This window comes from Bombus vancouverensis, chromosome 18, assembly GCF_051014615.1.
Source record: "Bombus vancouverensis nearcticus chromosome 18, iyBomVanc1_principal, whole genome shotgun sequence".
In the NCBI taxonomy this organism is placed as follows: Eukaryota; Metazoa; Arthropoda; class Insecta; order Hymenoptera; family Apidae; genus Bombus; species Bombus vancouverensis.
Window position 1 is genome coordinate 1134973 of NC_134928.1, and position 12880 is coordinate 1147852.

General features: G+C 40.4%; 1 protein-coding gene across 1 annotated transcript in view; it reads right to left on the minus strand.

Annotated features, from left to right (window-relative positions):
* Window positions 1-12880, minus strand: part of LOC143304038 (uncharacterized) — a 75628-nt gene that overhangs the window by 48868 nt on the left and 13880 nt on the right. The window lies entirely within an intron of this gene.

Sequence of the window (12880 nt, forward strand, 5' to 3'; positions counted from 1 at the left end):
AGCGCTAAACAATAACTTGCAAATATTAAAGATATTAACACCTTAATATTAACACCTAAAGGTTTTCAGGAAATTTTATAATATTTGATTATTGTATATCTAGTTATTGATTGATAAAATTTCTTGTATAAGCATAGATCGAGGTTGACGTCATACGCAGATTGCATTACAGGTATCGTTTTAATTTATTTTATGGCTAGAATCATTTGAATATTATACGAATAATTATTTCCATTCGAACGATTAATAAATCACGTACCTATAAAAGATATATTATGAAAAAGACGTGACGAAACAAAAAAATATTGGAAATTCCGTTGTCATTAGATCAATTATTTTTGCAATGATTTTTATTTCCATGTAATTACATATGAAATGGGTAATTCATTAACATCTCCTCGAATCGAATATAATTCGTTACACTTCACAACGATTCAAATAATGGACGGGAAATATATAATAACTTTCCTGTCCTTGCGTTAAAATAGTACTGTACAAATCAGATGATACAGGAAATACCCAAAAAACCCAATTACATCCACATTGCATGACAGCACACTTGCAATGGATTTTTGTGATTTCAATGTCACAGACAATGACACAACTAATCAGAACACGTTCGAGGCTATAGATATTGAAATTACCGCGTGTTTAATACGTTTAAAGCATAAATCTAAATTTCACGCGATTATTTCTTTGTACATTGTGAAACTCTTAAATTATCTTAATCGAATAAATAATCCTAATGTAATAAAACATCTTGAAATAGACCTAGATATCTGAAACAGAAACTCGAAGGATAAGAAATCCTAAAAGGTACTAATCCTAAAATAACAAACTCCTAAATAATAAACAAGTGATAAAACCAGTTATAAATAATAAACCTTACCTGGAATAATCAAATCCTAACTAATCGAAAATAAAATAAGGCAAGCAATTCTTAATCTTTCAAGTAATTTTTCCGAAAACACAGAAAGATAGAGAAATTAAAAAGACGCAGCACAAATTGCAGCACAATGAAAGTTTCAGAGCGATGAATACGATCGTATTAAACTAAATAATTTTCAAAAGTGAAATTACACTGAAACGTATATCGATGATATTTGTCATTTCTACGATCTGTTTCGTTTGATCGTGCTTCTTTTCTGATGTAAATTCAATTTATAATACGAACTAAGTTTCCTTTATTATTATTAGTCCTGCGTCTTTTTAATTCGTCACTTCTTTTATTTCAGAACAATGACGGGCTCCAAGATGCTGTTCGGATGTTTGGCGTTAATTGCTTTTCTGCATCCATTAGTTCACGTTTGTACTTCGAGTAGTACAGCTCAAGGTTTGTACTTCGAGTTGTCTTTTTCCATGCACTTCAAATTCCAATACGATCTGGTCACGTGGCCTTCGTACAATTTCGAAATTTTACCTGTTTGGTAATCGTCAATGAAAAAAGAAGTTATGCGTGACCTCAACACATTGAAACAATTTTTATGATTTTTTATTTGCCGGTTGGTCAGCAAGTTAATGGAAAAATTTCACTCAACTATTCGCGTTAATTTCTTCGGTTTAACTTTTGGGAAATGCTTCGTTAGTTTCGGGAATATTCCAACGATTCGTTTTACGTACAAAATAAGCATGATAAATATTACATCACGGTAATGTAATATCGGAATATATTAAAGGTGTAATTTTGTCCGATTAATTATAATTTATTAATAATGGATTGAAAATACAGATATTAGTTAGACAGAGAAACGATGTTTGATTAACAGGAAAACTAAATGCAACGCTCGTATTTACAACAAATAACTTGACAACTATTTGGTAACTCTCTCTCTCTCTCTCTCTCTCTCTCTCTCACTAGCAACTCTAACACTCGACAACACTCGCAACTCAATTCTAACGACTCTATGCTTCGACGTCTCGATCAACTCTGATTCTCGCAACACGCACACTTTTCGATTCGCCTTGGATAGCGAAACCGTCCTTCTTCTAACGTTGTCTATTGTTTCCCTCATACCTATGTAAGAACTACCAACTACGTGCCTTTAGTCACGTAGGCACTCTTAAATGTAAACGAACCACAGAAACACGACGTACACGGTTTTTCTATTTTCAGCCGATCTCCAATCAAAGCTATTCTACGATATTACAATCGGCCTTTCCTGACAATCACATCTGCCCTCAGATGTGCTCATCATCGCCGCTCGCACTTACATCACTATCGTCAGCATTCCACCATTTCATGTGATCGGCTGCCGTGGAAGTTGTACGTGGCCCTTCGTGCTCCCCCTCTCGCTGCACTATGTATCGGTCATTTCGCAGGACTTTTATCACCCGGTACGGTCCAAGAAACTTCGGATGCAGCTTTAGCCCGGGACCCCTCTGCATCCTCTCGATTGCCACTAGATCTCCCGTCCTGTATGCTGTCGCCTTCTTGCGTCTCCTGTTATACGCCCGCTTGTTTCGGATTTGGATCTCCTCAATCCGTCTCTTTGCGTCCGTACGCAGCTGATCTCGTTCCTCTTGGAACACCGCGGTCTGTTCGTCCTCGATGCTACTGCTCCTCTTTCGCTCTTCCTCTATCTTCCTCTCCGTTCTTTGTTTACCCATTTCACTCTTGTCAGGGGCTTTGATCGTCGTGGCAGCATCGTGACATTTTCGTAGGCTCGGTTCGTACATGGAAGACGTTAACAACTTACCATCTACCGAGACTATGATCTCTTCTTTTTCGAAGGTCTTCACGTTCATCGTGTCCTCGACAATCCCATCGTCGTCCTCGTCATCCACATCCTCTGTATATCGAATCTTCGTATCGATATTATTGGAGGGATTCCGCGCGTGCGACTTCCCTTGTCTTTTCGTTCGCCTTGCATTCACTCTCTTCGAGTTTATCCGAAAACTTGAAACAACCCTCACACCCGCAACGCTATCCTTCTCAGTAAATTCGGAAATATCATCAACAACATCCTGTTGCTGTTGTTTAGCCAGATTCTTCCTCCTCGTGATGTTCGCTAAGTCCTCCTGCTGGCCGCAAGAATCCGACGAGGACACCATCTCGTGGTCCACTTTACCAATCACCACGTGTCTTGCCACTATTCTCCGTTCCTCCGACACTTGCTGCACAGCTGCCCGATACTTCTTCAAAACTTCTGCTAACTCTTCTTTATTTTCTTCCAATTGCGACAGTAGCTCAGTTCGTTCGCGACTAGCTACATTAATACGATCTACTGCTTCGGAAAGTTGCCGCAGTACTTCCTGCAACGAAGCCTGCGTCTCATTCAGTTCTTGCTCCAGTGCCTGTTTCGCTTTAACTGCAACTGCTCTAGCGCATTCTGCATCTTCTAACTGGTTCTTCAGCTGTCGTAAAGCTGCTTTACCCGTCGAGTCACCTTTCGATATCTCCAGCATCGTTTGAGCGTCTCTTAGCAATGCTTTGGTTCTCTTCAAATCTCTTTTTAGCCTATGTTGCATGTCCTTAACGTGTGACAAATCTATCTCACTCGCCTGTGTCTCTACATCTATCTTGAGGACTTCCGGACACTCATCGGGATTTTCGTCCTTTATTATACTAATAAAAGATTCTCCCCCTTTTATACTTATTTCAACAGTGTCCAAAAAGTCTGCGCCAATAATAAGCGAATGTTGCATCACTGTGTCTGAAACTACGTGTATGGTTATACAGTACGACTCATTGTTTATAATAATGTTCGTCGAAAATTTCCCGAGCGTAAAATTCCTTCCGGAACCGACACCGCGAAATCCAACGATTTCCCGACTTAATCTGGGCGCTCCGATTTTCACATGCTGATCTGCTCGCATTAGAGTCAGCTCACTACCGGTGTCTATCAACGCGCTCAATTCGAAATTTTCCATCTTAACATCCTTACCACGCCTTGTTTGTAACGACCGAAACACGCTGTAAACTTTTTTTGAGGGCTCACCCAAATTGTCGCAACTTGATGCGTACTTGATGTGTCCGTACTCCCTACATTTGAAGCATTTAGGTCCTCTCGACTTGCTCGGACACTCCGCACACACGTGCTCCGCATCACCGCAATTGTAGCATCGCGCCTTCCTCGCATCTCCAGATCGACCGAGTTCCTTGTTCCTCTCGGTTTCGGACAGCTTCGCCACCGGCTTTACCCTGTTACTCTTCGGCTCCTCAAATTTCGTCCTCATCTCCATATCTCTTTTTATCGCTTCGTAGCGCCTGAAACGCTCTTTTAATTGCTCGATATTCCTGGCTCCGTATAGCACAGTCTTGTTCGCGACCTCGTCGGGAATGCCTTGCATAATGTAGTCTATCAAGGATTGCGTATCAACCCTTCCTTGTTTTGCAATCCCGCACATGTGATACTTATATTGTTGCAGACTCTCATCTGCTTTCTTCTTTCTATGGGATAACTCGCCATGTATCTGTTGGTCGCTTACTACATTTTCAAACTCATTCCTCAACGCCTTTTTTAGCTTTGCCCAGAACTTCGCGCATCGCTCTTGTCGTACGAAGGCCTGAGCGGAGCCTGCGAGTAATTTCTTAGCATAGGCCACCATGTGGGCGTCTGACCAATCCCACACTTCTGCCATTTCCTCGAAGTCTTCCACCCACTGATTTACACTCAGCAGATCATCCCCGCTGAATTTCTCTAATGAGTCTTCCACGTCTTTAAGACTCAACATCGAACCGACGCATATACTTCTGCTGATACTCATCGCGGTCCTGATACACCGCTCGCGTGCCTCTCCTGTATTCTCGCGCGCCTTGTTTATCGTCTTCGCCTTCACTTTCGTCGGAGCTCTCTTCTTCCGACGATACATCGTCTCCTTCTAGGGCCGCCTGTAGCCGCGCGCGTAGTTCGGATTTTCTTCCCGTTACCTTCAACCCCAAGCTAACGAGACGCGCTCTCAGCTCTTTCGTCCTCAGCTTCTCGAGGTCTTCCTCTCCCTCTTGACTGCGTTCGGCTCTCTGCTTGCTTCTTAGATCTCGCTTTGTTGGTTCTTCGCCACGCTTCGAATCCTTAGGAGTAGATCGACCAGGTTTGCACGCTCTGTTCAACCTGGCAACCAGCACTGATCTCGCACCGGATATAGGCAGATTCATCTGTGCGAGCTTACTCCTCAGCTCCTCCAGCGTCAAATCCTCTTCACCCGACAATCGTTCGTCTTCAACGTTTGCCATTTTATTCTATTCTTTTCTACTCCCGCACAAATAGCTCCGTTAAATCGTATCGTTTCTCTGTCTTATTCAATCCCGGACGAGCCCCCACTTGTAATATCGGAATATATTAATAATGGATTGAAAATACAGATATTAGTTAGACAGAGAAACGATGTTTGATTAACAGGAAAACTAAATGCAACGCTCGTATTTACAACAAATAACTTGACAACTATTTGGTAACTCTCTCCCTCTCTCTCTCTCTCACTAGCAACTCTAACACTCGACAACACTCGCAACTCAATTCTAACGACTCTATGCTTCGACGTCTCGATCAACTCTGATTCTCGCAACACGCACACTTTTCGATTCGCCTTGGATAGCGAAACCGTCCTTCTTCTAACGCCTTTTTAAAACGCGATGGCGCTATCACTTTCTAAAAGCGTCGTCTTTACATTTCCGATGGCCACGGGCACATCCGACTGCCAGATATACAATGTATTATAAGAGTATCATTACCATACTTTTCATGAAAAGAGCAATTTTTCTTGATAACTATACTCTGTAACATAGATTGAAGTCGCTGATTTGATCCCTCTGATATCGTTGTCTTATGAGAGTCTCGCCTGGTCTTGATTGGTTCTGTTGACTCTTATCGTTGTGAAAAATCGATTCGTTGTGTACCTTTTTTGTATAGAGAATTATTTTGTGGTAGAATATAATGTTGTAATATTTGTGGTCTTTACTTTACTAATTTTGTCACTGAGCCGCTCTTTGGTTCGTTGAGCGATTCATATTCCGCATATATTCCGTACTTGCTTCGCTTGGTACTTTTATAATTTTCGCAGTTACAATAAAAAATTTAATTCTTAACAGATTAAAGATCTAACCTCTTGCTTTATAGTGTACAATAATTTTTTTTTTTTTTTGTATAGGTTATGTGATCCATAGTTTGAGTAAGTAGTACATATATATATATATATGTCGGGGTATCATTAAGATTTGAATCACGTAATGTTTCTTCATTTGAATTAGCCATTGTTTTTCAAAACAGAGAATATATTTACACGAATAAACAAGGTTTTACAAAATATTATGAATAATGAATTTTGTAAATGATATGATTGATTAACAAATGATAAATTAAATTATTAATTAGATTAAAGAATAATAAGTTTTATCGAACAATAAAAGAAACGAATAATATATCTTACGATTTACTAATTTAACGAATAATGAAAATTAACGATTGATAAATTTACAAATATTGAATTTAATTTACGCTATAAACAATGATCCGGAGTTCAAACGAATCCACGGTCAACGGGAAAACTTTAAACAATTTTATAACACAAAAATACGTTTGCTGAATCACTCGGAAAAATTACTCGATGTATCACTTTCCAAGGCGATCACACGAATGAATATCTGATTAAAATCTTTTTCGTAATACGACTCCATTTTCATCATCATTTTCGACTCCACACAAAGATCTCAGTTTGTTGAATCACATAACCACGTTGGATGCATAACAAAAAGCACAAGACACCAGTGAGGATATTATAGAAAGCACAGGGCACCAGTGAGGATATTATAATAAGCGCAGAGCACCAGTGAGGATATTATAGAAAGCGCAGGGCACCAGTGAGGATATTATAGAAAGCGCAGGGCACCAGTGAGGATATTATAAAAATACAAGCACTACACTGGGGGTATTATAAAAGGCGCATACACTACACTGGGTATATTACTATGACCACAATGCGGCGTTATTCCCAGAGATCAATGTGCTCGCATCGTTATTATCACCGTCGCTGTCATCACCGCAGACATCCAACTCAGCAGGAATACAACCATCTGGCATCTTTCTCAACTTGTCGTGTCTATCCTTATATGACCGTTTGCCATCTAGAGTTTTTAAAATATATCTATCCCCCTCTAAAACTTCCGTTATTACGAATGGACCCTTGAATTTCGGATCTAGCTTTGTTTGGTTTCTCTCCTCGTTCTTACGTAACACAAAGTCACCGAGATTAAACCTAACTATCTTCGCTTTCGTTTTGTCAAACCTGTCTTTATCATAACTGGCGCAAGTCTCTATGTTCCGTATCGCTTGTTGCCTTACATTGAAGATGTCTACTTCCTTTTCCTCAATATTATCAGGCAACAATAAACCGTAGGGCCTAGCTGCCTTCCCAATTAATAATTCCAGAGGACTTGATTTGGTTACACGATTGGTAGTGCAATTCAAAGCTAGTTGTATCTCCCCAATCGCGTCTTGCCAAGATCGCCCGGACGTTTCCACCGTCGTTATCATATTTTTCAGCGTACTCATAACACGCTCTACCTGTCCATTGGCCCTACTCGCACCGGTTGCTATTAAGTGAAGTCTAATATGTCTATTCTGGCAGAAATTTTGGAAATCTTTACCCGTAAAACACCTTCCTTGGTCTGCTATTACCCGGCAGGGATTGCCGAATAAAAATATAGCGGACTTAAGTGCTATAATGGTATTAAAGGAATCTAATTTACGAGTATGATACAGGTATACAAATTTTGTGAAAGCATCAACCAAAACAATGATATACTCCTTCGAGTCACTCTTACCACTTAATTTACCCGTTATATCCATGTGTACCGTATGCCAGTGTATGCTGGTCTTAGGTATGGGATGTAGTTCAGCTTGTACTTTACCTGAACTAGCCTTCGAAACTCGACAAGCATGACAGTTCTCAACGAATTTGCGAACATATTTCGCCATTCCTTCAAACCAGTAATACTCGTATAGTTTCTCAAGCGTTTTATCCCAACCTAAGTGCATAATGGACTGATGCACATAATTAATGACGGACCACCTGAAACCCCTTGGGACAATGGGCAAGCAAAGAGTTCTACCTTTTCTCTGTATTTTACGATGGAGTGTACCAGATCGTAATTCATACGTATTCGCAATATCTTCCGCGAGCTCTTCATTTTGCAACTTACAGACGATCTCAGAGATTTGTGGGTCGCGACGTTGTTCTGCTAACAACCAATCATCGGAGATTTCAGATAGATTGATTTCTTTCTCTACAATTTTGTTGATCGTACGATGATCCAGATCTACGGGATTTCTCGAAAAGAAATCTACATGAGCCATTCGTTTGCCTTCCCGATACATAATGTCAAAGGTAAAAGTTTGCAGGTAAGCCCACCATCTGTAAACCCTGTCATTTAAATGTACCTTGTCACTGGATGCCTTCAGAGAATTACAATCAGTGACAACAAGAAATTCCCGACCGTGCAGATAGTGACGAAAATGCTTGATGGCGTTTACCACTGCCAGCGTTTCTAACTCATAAGAATGATATCTAGATTCCACAGGGCTAGTCCGCTTGCTATAATACTCAACTACTCTATTTTTACCTTCGACCCTATGCATTAAGATAGCCCCAAATCCTTCGGAACTAGCATCCGTATGTAGTTCTATTGGATATTTGGGGTCAAATATCATTAGCACCGGCTCATTGGTCAGAATAGAAATTACTTTTTGCCTAATTTTTTTCATGTTTATCCGTCCAATTTATGTTCTTGCTACCGGAAGTGAGAGCATACAAAGATTTCATTACCTGTGAGAATTTAGGAACAAATTTTCGAAAGTAAGAAGCTAAACCAATGAATTCCCGGAGCTGTGTAACAGTCGTTGGTGCGGGCAAAGAGCTCAAGGCTTGTACTTTACCTGGGTTTGGTCGGACTTCTTCGTTATGAATCACATAACCCAGATAAAGTACTGACGTCTTCAAGAAAGAACATTTAGAAAAGTTAAAAGAGAATCCGGCGTTTACGAGGGTATCTAGGACGGTGTTTAATCTTTCTAACGCCTGATCTATCGTATCGGCAATAATTAAAACATCATCCAAATAAACGACAACATATGAATAAGCAAGATCACCTAAGGCATTGAAAATGGCCCTCTGAACAACAGACGGTGCATTCTTCAATCCAAACGGCATCGTCATGTATTCATATTGACCATCAGGAGTAACGAACGCGGTATATTCAGTCGAATTCGGGTGAATAGGAATTTGATGAAACCCGCTGGCCATATCCAGGCTTATAAAGTATTTCGCCCCTCTCAGTCTCGCGATCTGGTCAGCTATGAGAGGAAGAGGGTACCGATCCGCGACGGTGTTTTTATTTAATGCTCGGTAATCTACACATAATCTATCTGAACCGTTCTTTTTTTTAACAAGTAATATAGGGCTTGCGAATTGTGAATTACTCGGTCTTATGATTTTTGCTCGGATCAGTTCACCTATCCTCTCTCGAACTATTCCCCGCTCCTCCTCGCTGAGTCTATAAGGATTTCGTTGCACGGTAACGTTGGGATTAATTATACGAATTTCTAATTGACCCGTATTTACACGATTCCGCGGAAAACCCGTAATAAATGACTCTTTGTATTTCTCGAGAACAGAAATCAATCGATCTTTATCGTTACCAACTACATCAGTGTCGACCTCATTAATGTTGATCACATCTTCCGCGACTCTGCTACAAGCGTTAACTATTTTTGTCTTACAAATATCGACACTGTTTCGTGTAACATTCACGTCAAAACCTTGGCTCAAAATTTCACGACCAATCATGATATCGTATTTTAAGTAATTATCAGCAAGGGCATGAAAAGTTATCTCCAATGTAAAACCGTTAATACATACAGTGGATAAAATCTGAGATGTATTGTTAACACAAGTATTCCCTATGCCTCGCATTATTACTACATCAGTCGTTCGTTTGCCAGAAAATTTCGAAGCTACGGATTCTTTGATTAATGAGCATTCGGCTCCGGAATCGAAATAAAATGGGTACGACTCACCCAGATGACTTAATTTACCAGCTGGAGGCTCTACCACACAGGAGTCGACTCGACGTTCATTCTTGAAGCCGGATTTTCTGTTCTGCAGTTGTGGACAATCAGGTGCGATATGACCCTCCGCACGATACTTGAAGCAAACCACCTTGGACGATGAAGCTGAACGGTTTCTTTCCTGGTGTTGTGTATCCTTTGTATCCTTTGTATCCTTCCGCTGTTCACTACGCATCCTCTTGCGACACTCCGTTATTTTGTGTCCAAGAGTACCACAATAATGACACTTCACCCGGTAATGCGATAACTTGCGTCGTTTAACTTCAGGTTCCTCCGATGTATTTCCTAACAAAGTTGCCGGCAGATCGTTGTAAGGATGAGCTCTCATTTCATCATAAAATTGTTCCTCCGTCTTGATATTATTTGCGAGCGTTAATCGATGAAAGCGTTGATCTTGTGAGTTTAGCATATAAAGAGTAAAGGTATTGAATACTTCGGGCATCGTTAGATCTTGCATCTTCATCTGCAACATGGAACGGAGGCGACTACCATAAGCTCCTAGAGTTTCGGTCTCCGTCGGTCGTTCTCTGGACATCCTTATTAATGCCGTGGCGGCTGTCTCTCTGCCACCAAAACGCGAAAGGAATTGTTCCTTAAACGTTGGCCAGGAAAGCTTTCCACCGCGCACTATTTGTGAAAGCCAATGTGCAGCAGATCCCTTTAGGGCACGATTTAAAGCAGAAAGTAACACACTATCTTGCATCGGATAGTCTTTCAAAATCACATCTGTATATGAGCACCACGCGGATGGATCAGCGCCCGTGCCTTCAGGATCAAAACGTGATAACATTACATCCTTAGGTTCCATACTCGACTTTTGCTCCCTAGGCTGAGTCATCTGGTTCATGATTTTCATGAGTTGTTCCAAAGTGACACTTGGGCTTGATCCCACTTCTGATGTCGGGGTATCATTAAGATTTGAATCACGTAATGTTTCTTCATTTGAATTAGCCATTGTTTTTCAAAACAGAGAATATATTTACACGAATAAACAAGGTTTTACAAAATATTATGAATAATGAATTTTGTAAATGATATGATTGATTAACATATGATAAATTAAATTATTAATTAGATTAAAGAATAATAAGTTTTATCGAACAATAAAAGAAACGAATAATATATCTTACGATTTACTAATTTAACGAATAATGAAAATTAACGATTGATAAATTTACAAATATTGAATTTAATTTACGCTATAAACAATGATCCGGGGTTCAAACGAATCCATGGTCAACGGGAAAACTTTAAACAATTTTATAACACAAAAATACGTTTGCTGAATCACTCGGAAAAATTACTCGATGTATCACTTTCCACGGCGATCACACGAATGAATATCTGATTAAAATCTTTTTCGTAATACGACTGCATTTGTTTGTTATATTCTCGCTGGAAACATCGAGAAGGTTCCAATCGTTGTTGCTAGGCAATATCTGTCAAAAGTTTGTTATACACTCTTTGGAAACATCGAGAAAGATCCAAACGCCGATACTAGGCAATTTCTGTCTTCATCAAGCAAAACGTTTATCCCGTGACCGTGGCTACGTTCAGCGACCAGTTGTCACCTCGAATCCACTTTCGCTTTTCACAAATGTCAAACAATTACAGATGACAATTACTTAATTACAGTTATGATAAAATCTAGGCTAAAGCATTAAAAGGCTTCCTCAAAATTGCATAGGGAAGGCTCCGGTTTTCATTTCATCTCCGACATATATATATGTCGGAGCGCACATTAGAATTAGGGTTAGGGGCGTGAAACGAATCTTCGTTTGGGTTACACGTTGTCGTTGTGCAATAGAGGAGACATCGGCTAGTGCAAATACGATTATTATAGAGCCGGACAAGTAACCGTGGTAGTTAGGCACTCGAGAAACTAATGACAATGATCCTAGGTTCAATAACGAATCCGCGGTCGACGGGATGATAGATGAACGTACTCACAAAATCTAAGTCGGATGCGTGATATTCACTGGTCGTAAAGGGTTACTCCTCTCATCATTGAGATCGCGAACGAGAATGCCTTTCCTGTCCCGATGATGCCACAGAGGAAAACTATAATGGGGTGTGTCTAAGGACACGAGATCATCGGATTCGTCGAGAAAAGCCTTCGTTCAGAAAGTAAGGGAAATTGGCGTTGCTGCTAATTGGTCAATCTCCATATCGGTGGTTAGAAAAGGATGTTAGCCGCCCTCGAGGGAAAGTTGCTAGTGGGAGACGCCACTAGTTGAAAAATATGTCTTCCCTATCTTCCCGTAGTTGGGACAAAGACTGTTTGTCTGTTTGAAGGACTTTAGTTAACTAAACCTTAAGATTTATAACGGGCTCTCGGGCTAGCCGAACATGTCCTGCGGAGACGCATCGACATCTGGCAATCATCTTACTCGAAGAATAGGGTCTGCACGTGGCGAGCCACGGGACAGAAACCGTTGGAATGTTTATTGTCTCGTGTCGCCCCGAATATTTCTTTTAAGGAGAGCTATAGAATTACTCCATACCTTGTTAGGCAAAAGGTTCATCCCGTGACCGCGGCTACGTTCGGCGACTGACTGTCGCCTCGAGCCCAAGCTCATTATCACGACTCTCGAACAATTACAATCGGGTTGAATAACTACAATTGTTCAATTACAGCTATAGTAGACTCTAGGTTACAATGTTGCGGGATTATCCAAAATTCCAAAGGCTCCGCTGTTCTTTCATCTCCGACACGGCCTTCCTGACTATCACACGTCCTCGTGTGTAACTAAAATATCGTGTTTTCTTTCATTAGATTCAACTGACATTATTTACGATTTAACTAAATGTCCAAGCAA